Below are 17,615 nucleotides of genomic sequence, written 5' to 3'. Positions count from 1 at the left end.
GGTTTTGTTCAACAGCTCGGGCTGGCCTCCAAATTGCAAACCTCTTTCCTCACTGTGATGATATAGGCATGGATCACCACGCTATACTTCTAAAAAACAAACCAATCTCTGGGGAAAAAGAGACAATTTCAAAGCAAAAGTTTACACATTCTTTCTGGTTAGTCAGCTGTTTTCCTTACTCAATAATATCAACCGGCAACACTGTATGTGTAAAATGACTTAACCTGGGGAGGGTCCACTCCTTAACAGGATGAAGAAAGGAACACATGTAATAACTCAGGAAGGCTTCTGAAAAGGATGAAAAGATAGTATGAGCCGCCATAAATTTATTCATAATTGAAGGCATATGACATACTGACATCTTTTTTCTCCAAATGAGCTAAGGATCCAAATAGTATCTTGCAGTGATTCTCACTGTAGGTGGGGTTTGCTGCCTCCAAAGGAACATTTGGCAACATCTACAGATAGTTTTGACTGCCATGACTATAGTAGGTCTTTGACATCTAGTTGGGAGAGGCCAGGGATGTTACCAAAATCCTATCATGCACTAGACAGTGCCTCCCATTCCCCCCCTAACCCACAGCAAACAAAACGTGGCTGGGTACAAAGTGATAGCAGTCGAGAAAACTGGTTTAGAGGCAAATGGCCAACTCTACTGAAAACCAGGGAGAGGAATGAATCTTTCTACAAGGCTTGGCACAGGAATACGGTGACTGGCACTCTGTGGGTAAGAACCTTCTAGAAAGCAAAGAGTATCTCAAGTATGGGAGTGAGAGGGTGGAATGCAGTAGGAGTGTTTGGAGCACCGCCCTACATTTCTTCCCAGATATTTGTGAAAGAGCCAACACCTATTACTAAAGACAGGGAGTCGGTTTTCTCCCAGTTTCTTTTCTGGAGAGATTTGTGGTCAAACCCACTCTCATCTACTTCTGTTGGCTTTTGGTCATCTTCAAAGCCAAGATGAAGGAGCTAAAATCCATTTCTCTTTTAGGTCTACTCCACCTTGAGAAAATTTCTGCATCCCTCTTGAGCTATCATTTGGTCCTGGATATCCTTCAATGGCAGAAATGGTTTGTTTACTGGCTTCATTATATCTCCCCCCTCTCCATTACAATAGGAAGAAATCTATTGTTCTCTATAGATTCTTGCTTGCATTTGGGCAAAGGTAAGGACAGCATGTTTTCCTTTTTCAATGAAGCATATGTTATTTAGTTAATCTGAGAATTTCATACATGCATATAATGTATTTTAGCCATACCCATTCCTTCATAACTCTTCTCAGGTCCACCCACCTCTACCCTTCCCAACGTTGTGACTCTTCCTCTTCCCCCTCTTCTTCATTTTCTTCATCTTTTTCTTCTATAACCTACCAGGTCCCATTCATGCTAGCTATAAACTCATGGGATGGGGCCACTGACTGAAGTGTGGTTAAACCTTCTGGGGGTCACACACGAAAGAAAATGGACTCTCCTTCCTGTATTATTATATAGAGAAGTAGCTGTAGGGTCGGGAGGAGAGCTGGACAGAGACACAAAGTAAGGACATTACTGACAGATAAGTAATGGCTGTTGTGCTGTATGAGAAGCACAGTTCAGAACTCCTGTGTAGCTCTGTCTCATCATTGCTGTTCCTCAGTGGAGCACCTGAGGGTGTCCCTGGCAGCAGACACTGGGAACCCCTTCTATGAGACGCCTACTCGCCCAGCTTGTATAGATTTCCTGGTAGGGTCTTTTAGTCTCTCAGTCGGCCTGCACTAGAACACAGCTTTGTTAGTAGCTGCATGGGTTGCAGTCCAGGAACAAGTTCAGTCAGATGGTCGAGGAAGCTCGAGGGTCTGATGGAAGATGTTTGTTGGGGGAATCAAAGTTGACTTGGGGACTGGAGAAAGAGCTAGTGGACTGATAAAGTAGTTCTGTCCCCTTTTTCCAACTGTAACCATCCACTCCTTACAACACAGCTTCTACTCTGTCCTCTCACCAGGAAGTCCAGTGTATACCTCTGAACACCCCACTGAGTCAATGCAGAGAGGGCTCATCAGTGTCTACCTTATCCTGTGCCCTGAGCATCTCCATAGTTCTTATTCTGCCTGCCTTCCTGAAGTTCACACTCTCACTCACATACCTTTTTCTCGGAGTTCTTTCTTTTAATTATTTACATCCTGTGGCTTTCTTTTCATCCCTAAATCCTTTTCTTGCTTTTTTCCCTCTTACATCAGCATTTCCTCCCCCTTTCTATTACCATGGCTGCTACTTTCCTTTCCTTAATGTGTTTGTTAGTGATGCCTCCTCCTCTTCAATCTCCTTCAGAAACTCATCATGGATGAGCTTTAACCACGAGATTTGCTTCCTCTGAGTTATTCATCCTTGACGCCATTCTCCTGAATTTGGCTTCTCTTCCATGTATCCAGTCCCCAAATCAATTTGATCAATTCTCCCGATAAATTTCTTTTGTCAGACTTGCGAGTTCCTTATACCCTCAGACTGGACTTGCCGCCAGGACTACAACCCAGGCAGACTGGACTAAGAGACTCTCCCAGGAAATCTATAAAATCTGGGCAGGTAGGCAGGCGTCTCATAGAAGGAGTTCCCAGTGACTTGGGCCAGGGCCACCATCAAGTGCTTGAATGAAGAACAGCAAAGATATGGGAGCTATGGACAAGCTCAGAATATTGCATATAAAGTTTATGATCTTTGCAGTAACTACTAAGAGTTACTCGATGCCTTCAAGATGTCTGAGCTAAATTTCTCTGCTATTTATTATTAAATAATTATAATGTATTAAATTGCTCCAAATATTTACCTCACTTGCCTTTTGGGGGTAGCATTTGGGTGTCCTTGTGTCTTCTCACTTGTTTTGCCTCACGAGTTTGCATTATTTCTGTTCTGGTGGGAAGATTTTTTTTTTTTTGTTCTATTAATGAACATCCACTCCTCACCATGATGCTTGCCCATTAAAGACCAGTTTCTTGACCTACACTTGTCCCATTTGACCCACACAAGTCTGATGTGTAGACAAATTTCTAAACAGTCTTATTAAATAAGAAACACAGAGCCAAATACAGGGGTGAAAGCTATAGCGATCAGAGAAATAGGAACAACCACCAGCTCACCTTAGCTCACCATGCCGCCATAGCTTCCCAAGCGAACCAGCTTCTTCCTGTCTAACCCGTGCCTTTATTGCCTTCCTGTTCTGCCTTCTCATTGGCTCTTAGCCCAGCTACTTCACTTCCTTGTCACTGCCTGTCTGTACAGACCTCCAGGTTTCTATGGTTGGTACTGGGATTAAAGGCTCATGTCACCACTCTTGGCTGTGTCCTTGACCACACAGAGACTCTGCCTGCCATGTGATCAGATTAAGGGCGTGTGACTTCTGTTTATGGCTAGCTATGACCTCTGATCTCCAGGCAAACTTATTTATTGACTACAAATCAAATATCACCACATAGATGAAGTTTCCACTTTACTTAACGTGGGTGTTGCAGTCTCCCACTAAGTATGCTTGGCTCATAACTCTCACTGGCTCATAATTTTATCACTCAGACCTTGAGATAATATCAGTCATCAAGCAAGAGTATCTACCATCTTGGGTTAGAGTGCAAACTATGGAAATTACTGGTGTGAAGTAGGAGCTAGAAAGCAAAAATGTGGGGAATTCAGGGATATCTTTTAGAATTTTCAAAATCACAGGATGCTGGCAGCTGCTATAATGTAAGCTCAGGTATCACTAGTGCGGCTTCTGTTGACACCTCCTGGCTTTGGATGGCGATTGCCACCTCCAGAGTGGAAACATTGAGGCCTCCAGAGCTTGGCAATATGAGTGACCGAAAAGAAAATATGAGATGCAGAGAAATAGAAGGAAATTATACTGAGTCCCAGGGTTTCCATATTCTAGCTATGGTGCAAATGATTTAATAAGCCCGGGGTGCTTTACTTTAAAAGCAGTTTTGAAATTTTGCATTGAAATGAAGTTTTGCAAATCAAGTTCCATTTCAAACACATTTAAATTTTGCTCAGGTTGTTCCTGCCAGATCACAAAGAATGCTTTACCGCAGTATACTTTTACTCTAGAGAAGCGAGCCACGTGTTTTAATTTCAGGTTTGTTTGTATTTACTCCACACTCTTGATCACACAGCCAGAACAATAATTTCTCTTCTGTCACTGGTCAATACTCATATTAATGCTACCCGCTGGCTAAGAAGAATTTTAAATATCAAGTCTCCTTTCCATCTAGTTTTAGTATTGGAAACTGAGGTGAGAAATTTAAAGCAGTTCTCTGTGAGTCCAACTTGGCCATACCATAACACATCTCCAGTGGAGTTTTAAAAATAGTTTCTCCTTATTCTTGAGAATTCCTGAGATATGATCAGATCCACCCTCCATTTCCCCCTCCACCTACCTCCACGCACCGCCCCCAGCCATCCTCCTCCTAAGTTGGTCTCTGTCCATTTGATAACACACTAAGTCCCGTACATGCAAGGGTGTGGGGCCAGTCCCAGGACCATGGGGAGCCTACCAATGGCTAAACCCTCAAGGAAGAATGATTCTCCCAGCCCCAGGCCCTATCACCTTCCTCTGCTTTGTGCCGTCCCATTTTATCCTTTAATTCTATGTGATTTCTTTGACACCTAGAAAAAACCAAAATCATTATTTTTTTTTCTCTTTCCCCATTTTACATTTCTAGGGAGAGAACTGAGCGAGGGCAGTGGGTAAGCTGTGACACTCATATCTGGGATGTGATGCCTCAGAAGGAGAATGGCAAGGCCAGACCTTGGAGGATTAGTGTGAGACCAACACAGGGACAATATACCTTGCAGGTTGGTTAAGGGTTCTGTTTGCAGGTAAGACAGTCAAGAGTAAGTTTCTGTTTGTCCTATGCAGGTAAGGGTTCTTTCTGTTTGTAGTTAAAGAATAATTTCCTATTTGTTGTCCTGTGTTAAGTCCTTGCAAGTTAAGGTTTCTATTTGTAATTGAGGATAAGTTCCTGTTTCTCAGAGCTGATGTAAACTGTCAAACATGTTTTTCAGCCTACACTACACTTGTGACCCCATCCACACGATGGATGACCTGACCCTGTTCCTTCCCTTTCACTTTCTAACAATGTGTAACAGCCGACTCTCTCACCCCTGGGAACACCTAATCTCTCTTCTATGAAAAGGACCTCAAGAGGCCAGCAGGGGCTGCCCTCTCAAATCCTGACTTAGGGTGAGATGGCTGGCTGGCCAGTCCTGGGTGCACCCCAAAATACAGCTTACTTGAATTGGACAGTTGTGGATTTAGTCTTTTTTTCCTCGTGATTCTCAGGTTTAATATTAGAAAGGCGTTGTTTTTATTTTTCCTAGAAAAAAATGTAGCCATATTTTCTGAGACACTGGTGATGGCAGAAAAATTAAGCTGAAACTTTTTAGCTAGGAACACCCTTAGATATTCCTTAAGGTGGGCAGAAAAGTTTGGTAAAGATGTTTGAAACATCCACAGCAATTCAGTTGTATTTTTTTTTTTTTGAGAGTGTGTTGTTTCTGTGGGTAGACACTTAAAAAGAAAAAATAAGCCACAATAGTTCAGAAAGCATTATAATAGAATTAGGGGGTATTTGGGGTTTGATTTTGTTTTCTATTCTTATGGTATGACAGCTATTTATTCGATGCGTGAAGTTCCATTTCTGCTGGTGTAGACAGGTGTGAATTTCATGTCAAAAGCAGTGTAGCAGCAGGGCTATTCCATGCCCTAGGAAATGTTATCAGCGTATTATTTTGCTTAGAAATTACACGGTGTGCCTCCATAAGGCCTACAGCATGCAGTATCCAGGCTGAGATAAATTACCAAGGTCTAGAAACAAGCGAAAGAAACATCAAATGAAAGGAACACCAGACACTGCTTTGCCAGTTACAGGAATCATTTAACCCCATCTCTTAAATTAACATGACATTAACAATTCTTTAGCCGCACAATAGAAAGTGGAATTTTTTTTTTCTACTGTTAAGGGTTCCACTCTCATGTCAGGATTATGCTCTCTGAGGAACTTTCGGAAGCCTCTGTGGGAAGGCTGGGTGTGGAGTTTAGTGGCAGCCTACTTGCTCACTGTGTGAGGCCTCCGGTTTGATTTCCAGCATTACAAAACCAAACCACAAACACACCAAGAAAAAGCAAAAACTTCTGCGGGTGGTAATCTGATAAACTGACAGATGGGCCCATTTCTCTCCTTCTCAGCCTGTCTATTCTTCTTACAGAACCCTGAGTAATTTCTTAAATACTTAAACCAGGTCTCTTCTTTCTGCTTAAAAATTATTCAACAAACTTTTGTAGCAGTCAGCCCAGAGGGCCACCCACATTCCATATCCCACAATGCTTCATACCTGCACTTCTCATTCATTGGTCTCAGGATCTCCCACAATGCTTCACACCTGCATCTCTCATTCATTGGTCCCAGGATCTCCCACAATGCTTCACACCTGCACCTCTCATTCATTGGTCCCAGAAGCCTTTATACTTTTAAACTTTCCTAAGGCTCTGCAGTAGACTTTATGTGGATTATGACCTGTCAGTATACAGAAATCTAAAAGTATGTACTTGTTTATACATGTAATAGTAATGGCACATTGAAATGTTTAATGAAAAAAAAACTTTTTCAAATAGAAAGCATTGAAAAGATTAGCAGGTTTTATAATTTTGCAAACTTCTTTGCTTTAGTATTTGGATTAACAGAAGGTGGCTGGAGTCTCATATCTACTTTTAATTTTTGTGAACCACTTGCCCTTCCCCTTGAATATCGTTAATACTCCACTCACGTCTCTGCAGAGACACCTTCCTTCCCATCCACTTATGCACCCACCCGCAAGGCCATTTCCTGGCTTTGACTTTCTCTGTAGCACTGAAAAATATGTAAAATTATATAACTATGTTTGTAGTTATTATCCATCTCTACCCACTGAGTTATAAACTCTGTTTAAACAAGGACCTCAGTTATCCTCTAGGCTGTTGTTTGTTTTCTGTTGCAATGAAAAGTTGCCAACAAGATGGCTTTGTAGGCAAAGATGCTTGCTACCAAGCATGATGACCTGAGTCCGTCTCTGGAACCTGTGAGCAAGGGCTCAGAGAAGCCAGGAATCGAATGTGTCGTGGGTGGGAAAGAGGGCTTTTTGTTTGTTTGCTTTGTTTTATAGAAAGGGTCACAATATGCAGCTTTGGCTATGTAGAACTCACTGTGTAAATCAGACTGTCTTTAAACTCATGAAATCCTCCTGCCTCTGCCTCCTGAGTGCTGGGATTAAAGGCGAGCATCACTATATTCATCTGACAGGGACAGTTTTTAATAATGAGATAAGAGAGAGAGATTAGCTAGGGGTCTTTGGGAAAGTCCAAAGCAGCCATGGCTACCTCTCTGGGGTAGAGAGGAGAGGACAGATTGACAAGGGCCAGGGCTCTCTCTCAGGAGCAGAGAGAAGAGCCGGAGCAGGGAAAATCTCCTGGGTTATAAAGAAAAACTTGTAGCTGCAGGGTTGGGGAGAGAATTCTGTGATCTGGAGCAGCCTGGATATTACAGGCCAATAGGGACCAGCAGAGCTGAGGCTGCCATGGCTTTGTGTGCTCCATTGGTACAAGCCAATAGGGAACCAGATTTCTCTTTTTGGGGGGGGTGGTGGGAGGGGTTCCGACGGAAGTCAGAAAACCTGCTAGACAAATTCTAAAAGAGCTGTAACACTGGGAACCAGATTTCTCATCCGCCAGAGGAAGGTGGGATAGTGAAGTGGCTCTTCCTGGCAGAAGGAAGGTTCCTGAGGAATGCTGAAAGTGTCTGCCAGCAATCCTTCTTCTGTTTTTCCTGTCAGCGTTCAGCCCGAGCTGAGCCCAGCCTGTCGTCTTAGACATAGACATGGGCCTGTCCTTTCAGGGTGCTTGGAGTTTTCCTTCAGGTCTACAGAATCCATGTCATGAAGAGTGAGAACCAATTCCTTGAAACTGTCCTCCACACCTACACCAAAGCACATGATATATAATTAAAGTACTCCAAATTTAGCAGTTTAAAATGACAAAACGTTTGATAGCTTACATTCTCTTTGGGTCAGCAATGTGGGTGTGTCTTAGGTCTGGGTCAGCGCGCGCGCGTGTGTGTGTGTGTGTGTGTGTGTGTGTGTGTGTGTGTGTGTGTGAGAGCTCTGAGTCAGCAATGTGGGTGTGTCTTAGCGCTGAGTCAGCAATGTGGGTGTGTCTTAGCGCTGAGTCAGCAATGTGGGTGTGTCTTAGCTCTGAGTCAGCATGTGGGTGTGGCTTAGCTCTCCTAAGGTTGCAGTCAGGTTGGGCTGTGAAGGGGTTAATGTGGAGCTCCTACTTTTCAGAAGAAGCTTTCCACTTCAGTCATTTTTGTCATTGTTGGGATCACGTACCCAACAGAAGAAACAGAAGGAAGGAAGATTGATTTTGGTTCCCTGTACGGAGGACACCCTCCATGATGGGGAAGGTCTAGCAGCCAGAATGGGTTAGTCTGTGGCTGTGGCGACTTCTCACTTGACACTGACCAGAGAACATAGAGCTTGGTTTGGAAGCAGGGCTTGCGTACAGATCCACATTAGGCTCTCTTTCCACAAGCTAAGTCTTATGTACAAAGGGTTCCACAACCTCCCCAAAATGCAACTGTCTGGGGTCCAAGTGTTCAAACAGACAAATCTGGTGGTGGTGGTGACATCTCACATTCAATCTGTAATACTAATAATCTTATTTTCCATGCCCCCACCCCCTTCTCTTTCTCTGGAATGACCCAGTGATCCGTTCCATGACTAATTTTTGACCAAAAAGGAGTAGATATTATTTTAGTGTCTGTTTTATATTTAGACACAACAGTATTTGAGAAAAAAAATGGAATGTAGATTAGAAATTTCAGTGGGACTGACATCTATGGAATAGAAAATAAAAAACATAAATTGCTACATTGATAAGTCATTCAGCCTTGCATTATTTTTCATCCTTTGAAAGAAACCCAAAGGCATATTGATATTAAGTGTTTAATGCTTAATACACATTCTCTCAAAATATATTAGGAATCTAGGTGAATTCTGTTCATCAATATTTCATATTAACCAGAAGAGAGTTATTTATGAGGTTATTTTTCTTTTTGTTCCGTGTGTGTGTGTGTGTGTGTGTGTGTGTGTGTGTGTGTGTGTGTGTGTGCGCACGTGCTCCTGTGGAGACCATACATAGGAGGCACCTTTCTCCATCACTCTTCACCTTATTTTTCGAGATAGGGTCTCTCACTGAATATGGAGCTCCCTGATTCAGCAGACTGGCTAACCAGCAAGACTCCAGGGCCTCCTGTCTCTACCTCCCCAATGTTGGGATTGCGGGTGTACACCTGGGTACTTGAGATTTGCACTCAGATCTTTCCAACCCCATGGAAACTTCTCAAGAAAGCTACAGAAATACAGGAAGAGAAGAAGTCTTCTCCTTGTGATATGCAACAGATCTGCCCTGCTGGAGAGGAACCTGGTCTAGATGAATACCAAAATATATTCAGCTCTTGGTCATACGCCTTGACTACTATGGCCAACCATCATCTCTACATCCCAATTTCCTATTTGGTAATTTCTTTGGTTTCCATTTGCTTGTGCTGTAAGAAGTAACATCTATTAAAAAAAAAAACCTAGAATGAATCTACCTTCAAAGAAATTTAAGGTGCCATGGGATAACCATTAAAAAAATCAAATGAGGCTGGGCAGTGGTGGCTCACACCTTTAATCCTAGCACTCAGGAGGCAAAGGCAGGTGGATCCCTGTAAGTTCAAGGCCAGCCTGGTCTACAAATTGAGTTCCAAAACAGTCAGAGCTATACAGTGAGACCCTATCTTAAGACAAAAACCAAAAACCAAATGACTTCTAATACTTTCTGAAGTCCATAAAAGATAACTGTTATCTAAATAACCACAAATGGATAAGGCATGCAAAATTAAATCTTTTTCCCTCAAGCTAAGTGGTTTTGGTTATCTATCTATCTATCATCTATCTATCTATCTATCTATCTATCTATCTATCTATCTATCTATCTATCTATCTATCTATTTTTGTGTGTGGGGTCTTCTTTCTCTCTTGTTGGCTACCAGGTCAAGAGGGCAAGAGGCAGCAGTGGTAACAGAAAGCTTTATACTCAGCCTGTGAACATGAGCAGAGACTGCTCTCCGGGAGGTAGACCTCAGTGAATCATCTCAACTTTATTCCAGAGTATAAGGAATATATAGGACTGGGGAGCCTGGGGACAGACCCTACTTTGTGTGAAGTGGCACACTCCTATCGTAAGGCTCCTGGCACAAGTCTTAGTTATTATATGTGCAGCAAGGGAACCTTCTAGCAGGGATCTGTGTCAGGATACAAGCTAAAGATAAGTCAGGCATCTGGTTTAGAGAGAGCTTTCAGTCCTGTAGCCCAGGGACCTTCTCCAGATAAGGCCAGGTAGAGGCAGGAAGTTCTGCTGGAGGCAGGGAGCTCCACGTTGATGAGCTATTGAGATGAGCTGCCAGGCCATGGGGAGATTGAGAACTCTTCCAGCCAGCCATGTCTTCCAACATTTAGTTATTTTTGAGACTGGTTTTTCTGTGTAGTCCTAGCTGTCCTGTAGACCAGGCTGGCTTTGAACTCAGAGATCTGTCTGCTTCTGCCTCCCCCGTGGTGGTATTAAAGACATATGCCACTACATCTGTCCAAGCTAAGTGTTCTTTATATACAATTCTATGTTGGAGAAATAGAGAAGTCTGAAGCTTAACAATTTTCTTTTGATTATTAATTTACATTTTTATACAAAGGAATAAAAACCTTTGAATAAAACTTGGGACCCAGTTAGATTGCTTTCTGGTACCCACCAGAAAATATGCCACATACCTTGGAGATAAGATCTCTTATGTAATTTCTTATTATTTTTTTTCCTGTAAGTGCCTTGAAGAATGAACATGCTTGATGTAAAGAATTCTGGTTGCTGATTTTGTGTTCAGCCCTTGTTGGGAGTCCACAGAGAGATGGGATTCCAGCTTGCTTGCCAGATAAATCAATCACAGCTGCTTTGTTTATTTTAGCATCTTTATCTTCTTATCCATGTGATCTGATATTGGGCCAACTTGCTACCTTTCTGATGCTGCTAATTAGTGGCTTTACATGGCTATCTGACTTTACGATGTAAAAGTAGACTTAGGACACTAAGAAACCAATTCAGTAATTTCCTCAAAATTCCTGAGTGACTTTTAACATGGACAAATATTGAAGCCTCATTGAATCAGAGTCTACTGTGAGTGGGACTCAGGGGCCTGCAGATCCTTTTAATCACCCTGTTTAGAAATAATGCCACAGAACATTGGCAAACTACCCCCAAGCCCCACAGGGGTGGGAGCCTTACATCTTTGTTTTCATTTAGACTTTAAATTTCTGCCCAGAGAATCCTGAAAAGGGAAAACAGCCTCAAAATGAAAACAGAAGAGTTCAAAGGTTTTGTATTTTTTATTTGGTAACCTGATTCTGTTCTGACAGAGGTCTCGGAGTGTCAGGGGACTCTATGAAGTCTTTCAGGACAATTTGGAATAGAAGCAATGCTGTCCTCAGTCACACTCAGCCTGCGAGTCTCCCACGCTGGGATAGGAAATGGATTTACCCTTTGATCTCCGCTGTGGCATTTAATGGATGTTTTATAATGTTTAGAGTTTATTCACCTGTCTATGTTTGTATTTCAGACATTAGGAGATTGGTTTTTTTTGCTTAATTTTTTTTGAGTAAGGTTTGGGTAAAATAAAGTACAAACCATAGATAGAAATATGAATGATATCTCTTTCTGGAGAACCCTTTCTTTACGGCTAAATTATTTTCAATGTTAAAAATTAAAAACTTCATGACATAAAAATTGTTAATTATAACTTTACTCTTTCCACTTTTGAGTGCGAAGTCAAGTCAAAAGAGAATTATTTCATTTACTTCTTACCTGTCTGAACTGCCTGAGTAGACACATTCCTGAGCTTCGGAGATTCTTCCACTGTTCAACAGTCCACTTTTGTTATTCTTTATTTTCATTCCTGTGGACATTTCAGAGCATAAGTATGCAAATCTGTGCATCTGTTTCACCATAGATAGCTATTCAGGTCATTCCGGACCTCTGGTGTTCCGAGCACTGTTGTGAACATTCTTTTGAAACCTGTGTTGGCATGTCACTCACCACAGATCTCATGTATATGTATCTGCATCTTGTGGTATTAGTGGACTTACAAAACTGTAGCTACCACCAAAATACGTCTGGAACACTTCCTCCCCTAAAGCTCACTAACAGTCAACCCTTCCTTCCCCTTCAACCCCGCTGGTGCCTGGAAACCTATGATCTGCTTTCTGTCTGTGTAGACTCGCCTGTTTTGAACAATCTGTGCAAATGAATCAGGCAGCACGCAGTCTTTATTGTCTGGATTCTTTCGCTTAATACAATGCTTTCAAGGTCCGTCCTTGTACGTGTCAGAACTTCAGTCATCTTGATTGACAGGTGATGTCCCATTTTACGGATATACTACACTTGTGTATCCTTTCACCAGGTGACGGACATACAGGCTTTTCTGTTTTGGGCTTTGACAGACTGCTATAGTGCTGCTGTTCATGTACATGCTGATGCAATTTTCCATAATTTTGTATATAGATAATCAGTAATGAAGGTCTTATGATAACTTTATACTGTTTTGAGGAACTTCTAAGTTGTTTTGCAAAGTAATGGTACCACTTTGTGTTCCCATGGGCAATATATGAGAGCTCTGATTTCCCCATATACTCAGCGACTCTTATAATATTTTTTTTTGATAATAGTTGCTTAATACCAGTACAAACTGGGACCTCATTGACTTCAGATTGCATTTCTCTGATGAGTAATGTTGAGCGCTTTTCCATTTACTTATTGATTCTTATTCATACATCTCACTCAGTGAATTATTTGAAACTTTTGCCCCTTTGAAAGTTTGACCACATATCTTATTGTTGAATTATAAAGCTTATTTGTATATTGCAGACACAAGACCTTATCAGTTGTAAGGACTACAAGTATCTTCTCTCACCTTGTGACTTTACCACTTCTGTGCTGATTGTTTTCAATTTGACACAAACTAGAGTCACCAGGGAATCGCCTCCATCAGATTGGCCTATGGATATGTCTGTGGGCCATATTTTGATTAATGATTGATGTAGGAGGATCCAGCCTACCATGAGAGTGCCGCCTCTGGGCAGATGGTCCTAAGTTCTATCAGAAAGCAGGCTGAGCAAGCCATGAGAAGCAAGCCAGTAAGCAGCATTCTTCCGTGGCCTCTGCTTCAGCTCCTGCCTTTGGGTTTCTGCCTTTGAGTTCCTGCCCTGCCTTTCCTAGATGATAGACTGGAGCCTGTGAGCTGAAATAAACCCTTTCTTCCCTGAGCTGTGCCGTGGGATAATGCTCTTGTACACTGCAAAGATTTGTCACTCCTATTGGTTTAATAAAGTGCTGATTGGCCAGTAGCCAGGCAGGAAGTGAAGGTGGGGTGACCAGACTAGAAGGCTGGGGAGAGGAAAGGCAGAGATAAGTCACCAGCCAGATGCAGAGAAAGTAAGATGAGAATGTTGACTGAGAAAAGGTACCAAGTCACGTGGCTTAACATAGATAAGAATTATGGGTTAATTAAAGTGTGAGAGCTAGTTAGTAATAAGCCTGAGCTACCTGTCAAGCATTTATAAGTAATATTAAGCCTTGGAGTCAATTATTTAGGAAGTGGCTGCTGGGTATTTGGGAACAGGCAGGTGGGAGAGAAACTTCTACCTACAATGGTGTTTATCATAGCAACAGAAAAACACTGCAATAGCTTTACTTCCTTAGTGATGCTTTTACAAACACAATTTTTATTTCTGATACACTGTAATTTTCTTTTCTTGCCGATGCCTTTAGCGGAGACCAGAATAGGGTGTCGGATCCCTTGGAGTTAAGTTACAGGCTCATGTGAACCATCTGACAAGGGTGTTGGGAACTAAACTTGGGTCCTTTGCAAAAGTAATATGTGTTCTTAACTCCTGAGCCATCTCTCTAGCCTGTTTATCTTAATTGTTAGCAAATATTCAATGTATAAAATAATGGGCTTAATTTCATAATATACATAATGTAATTAATTTGTGGCGTGTTGATGCTTGTGTGAGGCCTGTGCCTCCTGGACATTTGCAATGCTGCCTTGAGATGAGTGGGAGTCACTTCCTCAGGGGCTGTGGCAACAAAAGATGGCAAATCAGTGCATCGGAAGGTGGGAAAAGTGTGGGGAAAAGGAATTGATCGCACAAGTTAAGGACTGTCTGATTTCTTTTTTTTTTTCCTTTTTTTTTTTTTCCAGAGCTGAGGACTGAACTCAGGGCCTTGCACTTGCTAAGGAAGTGCTCTACCACTGAGCTAAATCCCCAACCCCAGGACTGTCTGGTTTAATGCAACAGAGACCCAAGCTCTTCCTATACAAAGGGGAGATGACTCAACATTGTCCCAAGAGTTGGCCTTTCTTCTTACCAAACAGCAAAATGTAGCTCCGTGTGTGGACCGTGCCACTGAGCACTGCTTAACTATGTGCACATTTTCTTTCTTCCTTTTTTTTAACCTGTAGAGCCCTAACCTGCTCCTGACTATGTCATCTCGATACTCTTGTCTTCTGGCAACTTCCTCTTTCTGTGCCATTCTGCACACAGCAGCTGAGACTTTGCAAGCATGAACTGAGCTGTGCCATTTCCACATTTGAAAATCTCTGGTGATTTATCATTGCAGCTTTATGAATATCTTCAAGTTACCAAGTATGTTCAATGGTGAAATCTGTGTACTGAGTGTGAGTCACTACAGAAATAAGCATGCCAGGTAAAACAAAATAATATTATAGAAACTTAATTCTGGTACCAAGTTGTTATATGGCCCATGCCACTTTAAAAAAAAAAGGTTGAACTAAAATATAGGACCTCTTAAGTTTCACAATTCTAAGGACTAATGTCCTATTTTTCTAATGCTGAACAATTAAATGATAAAAATATGTCAAGATTTCTATGTCATCAATGTCTTTTCTTTGCCTAGTGCTATATGGATTAACCAGTGTTTCTGTATGACTCACATTGTTTTTTGCCTGTTTGTTTACATTTTGAGATTAAAATATAATTATATCCTTCGCCCTTTTCATCCCTCCAAGCCCTTTCATGTCCTTTCACCTCTTTAGAATCATTCATAACCTCTTATTCTTTAATTGTTATTGTCACATATATGCATGTGCGAATAAATATATAAACGCAACTGGCTGGGTCCATTTAATGTTGCTTGTATGCATTCTGTTTTTCAGAACTGATCTCTTGGCATTGAATAGCCACTTAGGGCTGGGCGGTGCTGGCGCATGCCTTTAATCCCAGCACTCAGGAGGCAGAGCCAGGCGGATCTCTGTGAGTTCGAGGCCAGCCTGGTCTGCAGAGCGAGATCCAGGAAAGGCTCCAAAACTACACTGAGAAACTCTGTCTCAAAAAACAAAACAAAACAAAACAAACAAACAAACAAACAAACGAATAGCCACTTAGGGTGCTCATCTCCGGGAAATACTAACTCTGCCTTTCTCAGCAGTTTTGAATGGCTAATTCTTCATCTAGGGGTGGAACCCTGTGTGGTTTTCCCCAGCTACTTTGGCACATCCACTCATGCCTTTGTTCAAGTCTTGTTTAAGGAGCCATATTGTTGAGGTTTCATGGACATAGTTATTCTGTCAAGTCCAGAAGAGCCAATGTTGCAACAGATTCTCTTTTCCTCTGGCTCTTAGAGTCTTTCTGCCTGTCTTGTGTGGTATCCCCGAGCCTTGCAGAAAGGCTGTGTTGCAGATGTATCAGATGGGGCTGGGTACCCCACAGTCAGTCTCTACATTTCGGGTGTTTGTGGCTCTCTGTAGAGGTCTCCATCTGCTACAAAAAAAGAAACTTCCTTGATAAAGCATGAAAGCTGTACTAATGCGTGGCTGTAAGTATTTAGAATGGAGTTAGGAATTATGCTGATGTGGGAAGGGGACAATAGTATATTCTCCTGAGATCTGTAACCTCATTAGCCATGGATGGTTGGCTAGGATCAAACTACAAGGTGAGATTCCCCTGTTGTTTGGTGGGCCTTAAGTCCAATGAGGCAGGTCTTGGTTACTTCCAAGATGTATGTGCCACAGTTGTACCTTCAGGGATACCTTGCCATGCTGATCACTGTTGTGGTTCGTAAGTGTTACAGCTGAGTGTCACTGTTGTGCTAGAACTGTTGTGTGCTTTATTCCCTGGCAGCTTGCATAGGACTTTCAGGTGTGATGAGAGCCTCATGCAGGAGGCTTTGAGTCAGATCCAGCTCATTTCTTGAGTCCTGTTTCCAAAGGGCATGGTGTCTTCAACAATAGGGAATTATTTCCAGTTTCTGGGAGGCAACCAAAAGCAACAGCAATAGTCTACATTGTGTGGGGAGTCTTTTTGACTCCCCTGACCAAAACTCCAAAAGGAGGTTTCTCATGTCTCATATTGGGAATTTTGTTGATAGTCAATGGCTCTTGGGGGAGCATTATCACACCAAATAGTATAGCCTCATTTAAAGTATACACACATGTATCCAAATGCACACACACACACACACACACACACACACACACACACACACACACACACACACTGCAGTTTTAGCCAAGTATAAAATACTATGATTCCCTATGGCCTTTTCAAGCATTCTTAATGCTATTTTCCCCATCCCCTTCCACTTCGGTATTGATCTCCTTTCCCCTTCACCAATTAAAGTCTCCCCCCACTCTCACTTTTCCCCATCCCTCCCTTCACATTTCCTCCATCCTATTCCTCTCTCTCCCGCTCTTCCTCTCTCACTCATCACCCTTTTTTTTTTACTTCCCTGGTTTCTGTGGTTACCCCAGGTTATGTACTCACATCTGAAGATTCAGAGTTAGGATCTGAGATGAGGGAGAACACGCGGTGTTTATCTTTCTGGGTCTGGATCACCTCACTCGATATAGTCTCTTCTGGTTTCATCTGCTAGCCCGTGTCTTCGCAACGAGGGGAGTCTCACTCCGTATCCTTTTGTTTTTCACTACCCTTTGCCTTTTCTAGAGTAAGCAGATCAAGGATAATTGAGTTTTTCCTCTTCTTGCTCAGTATTTTACCTTGTGTGTTCTAAAGGATGCCCCAGTGTCTGTGACAGAAAACTATTCTGAAAATAAAGTTCATTTCTTTCTCTCATTTTAGTTGAACTTCAGTAAAAACATTTAGGAACACTAATACTTGCTAGTTGTGTGAACTTTGGAAGAATTTTTACAACATACAGTCTTATTTGAATATTTTAATGACAATTTTAGAAAGTCTACGTTCTTGAACATAATGAGAAATTTCAATTATATTTATTTCCATTTCTAGACTATGTAAATGATTAAAATTTGAAATGTAGCAATTGTCAAAAATGATTCTAAAATTATTCTAATTGTATTAACAAAATAAAGTTTGTAATAATTACTTCTTTGTAGCATGATATGTTTAGCAGACTTATAAAATAAAGTAGAAAAATTGGGGGAACAGAATTGAAAAGGCTCAATAATAAATTGTGCAAGCATAATATTCTGCTATGTTTCT

General features: G+C 41.7%; 1 long non-coding RNA gene and 1 other non-coding gene across 3 annotated transcripts; one reads left to right on the top strand and one right to left on the bottom strand.

Moving 5' to 3' along the window:
* Positions 1–705: 705 nt before the first annotated feature.
* Positions 706–17,296, top strand: LOC143269539 (uncharacterized). 2 transcript variants are annotated; one of them, XR_013046020.1, is made up of 3 exons: positions 706–1,070; positions 4,682–4,814; positions 14,339–17,296. It is a non-coding gene; the product is annotated as an uncharacterized LOC143269539 (long non-coding RNA). The 2 variants fall into 2 exon arrangements; XR_013046021.1 differs by having other exon boundaries at positions 4,682–4,838.
* On the bottom strand, positions 7,642–7,701 carry LOC121824212 (U7 small nuclear RNA). The gene has a single exon (XR_006066026.1). It is a non-coding gene; the product is annotated as a U7 small nuclear RNA (small nuclear RNA).
* Positions 17,297–17,615: the final 319 nt, after the last annotated feature.

Source organism: Peromyscus maniculatus, chromosome 19, assembly GCF_049852395.1.
Source record: "Peromyscus maniculatus bairdii isolate BWxNUB_F1_BW_parent chromosome 19, HU_Pman_BW_mat_3.1, whole genome shotgun sequence".
Lineage (NCBI taxonomy): Eukaryota > Metazoa > Chordata > Mammalia > Rodentia > Cricetidae > Peromyscus > Peromyscus maniculatus.
This window is presented reverse-complemented; position numbering and strand designations above follow the sequence as displayed.